The sequence below is a fragment of the Diaphorina citri genome, unplaced genomic scaffold (genome assembly GCF_000475195.1).
Source record: "Diaphorina citri unplaced genomic scaffold, Diaci psyllid genome assembly version 1.1 scaffold8464, whole genome shotgun sequence".
Taxonomy (NCBI): domain Eukaryota; kingdom Metazoa; phylum Arthropoda; class Insecta; order Hemiptera; family Psyllidae; genus Diaphorina; species Diaphorina citri.
The window spans coordinates 1-1,520 of NW_007385839.1; the positions used below are offsets into that span (position 1 = coordinate 1).

A 1,520-nucleotide genomic window follows, 5' to 3' on the forward strand; every position below is an offset into this window, starting at 1 on the left:
ATTTTGAATCAATCGTCAATACCGCGAAGCACTCATGTATCCGGACACTCGATAAACAATACAGGTGGATAATTAGGTTATTGCTGAACTTCAATTGCTTATTGCTGAACTATAGGTAATAATTGTTGCGTTCAAATTGTAGAATTATTGGAATTTTAAATTTAGAATCAAAAGTTTCACTTTGCACTAATATTTAATTAGTCAAGTGAAGACTTATCTCTTCTTATTTCAGTATTAATATACGATCGTTGGCGTTTTAATTTGGAATTACGAGTACTCAATTGAATTATTTTTCATTCAAATGGGCACCTGTTCACAGAATTGCAAAGGTATTTTTACCTTCAAAGCTGTGGCGAATTTGAGATTGAAAACCTGTGAAAATGAATGAAAATATTGGTGTTCTAAGTATTTCAAGGCGGGGTTTTTCTCAACTTGAATAAAATTATGAAATTATTTTTACTGAAGTAGATTAATAATAGGTATAGAAAATAATTAATCAGCTATTAATAAATATCCAGATTTTCAAAATTAATACAAAATAAAATTCATAATTGAATTAAATTTAAATTTTCCAGAGAAAAACACTCGAAATCAAAATCATGCACATCAAAAATTGGAAAAACTAGAAAACTATAGACAGGTATTTCAAATAATGAAAGTGTCAAAATGTTGCACAATGAATGGGTACATCGGAATGTCCTAATTATTCATCTCAATATTTATGAATCACACAGAAATAACGAAAAAAATCAAATTTTTTCAATGACGACTCATTACCAAAACTATAGTACAAAAAATAAAGCATGGGAAACTAAAAATAAGGCACTGGAATGTGTTGAGAGGGGAATCGATCCTGCGATATCTTATCTCTGAGACACTCATTGTTTACTTTGCGACACACCTGAGAGATTGGGAGGAGGCTCAGGCGATGGTGCTCTAATCTTTTCTTATAAATCATTATTAATTTTGACGTTTTTCAATAAGTATCTCTTGCTTATCTTTAGATAATAAATTATCAGTGTGTAATTGTGCAGATAATTTGTGGGAGAGCCGCCAAGAAGTTCAAAATATGACTGAAATAGTTTTTTGGCCCGTTTTATCATCGGTTTACGATAAGATACTCTAGCGAGCTATATTAGAAATCTTATATTATAAGAACGAGATCCATTCACTCATTCACATTTCACATTTCATAGTTCACACACTGATCGCTCTATCTCTAGAACCACAACACCTAGAAAGCTGAAATTTGGTAGGAATATTCCTTTTATGGTCTAGGTGTGCAATAAGAAAGGATTTTGCGAAAATCTAAACCGATCCTGAGATATGATCAATTTTTGATCACTAAAATCACCATAAGAAATACACAGAGTGCAAAGACTGCGGGAGAGAAAACTTTTCCTCGCTCCCCTAATATTTGAGTTTCGTTTATGTTTTTAGTTTGACAACTACAAGTCGGCCATGGGCCTTTTCTCATCCCACAAGTTTGGCCATGCCTCGGGATAAATCTAGCCGGGAAT

At 32.6% G+C, this 1,520-nt stretch overlaps 1 long non-coding RNA gene across 2 annotated transcripts; it reads right to left on the reverse strand.

Annotated features, from left to right (window-relative positions):
• Positions 1 to 40: 40 nt before the first annotated feature.
• Positions 41 to 853, reverse strand: LOC113472784. 2 transcript variants are annotated; one of them, XR_003394957.1, is made up of 2 exons: positions 778 to 853; positions 41 to 372 (listed from the first exon to the last, which is right to left on the reverse strand). It is a non-coding gene; the product is annotated as an uncharacterized LOC113472784 (long non-coding RNA). The 2 variants fall into 2 exon arrangements; XR_003394958.1 differs by having other exon boundaries at positions 689 to 796.
• Positions 854 to 1,520: the final 667 nt, after the last annotated feature.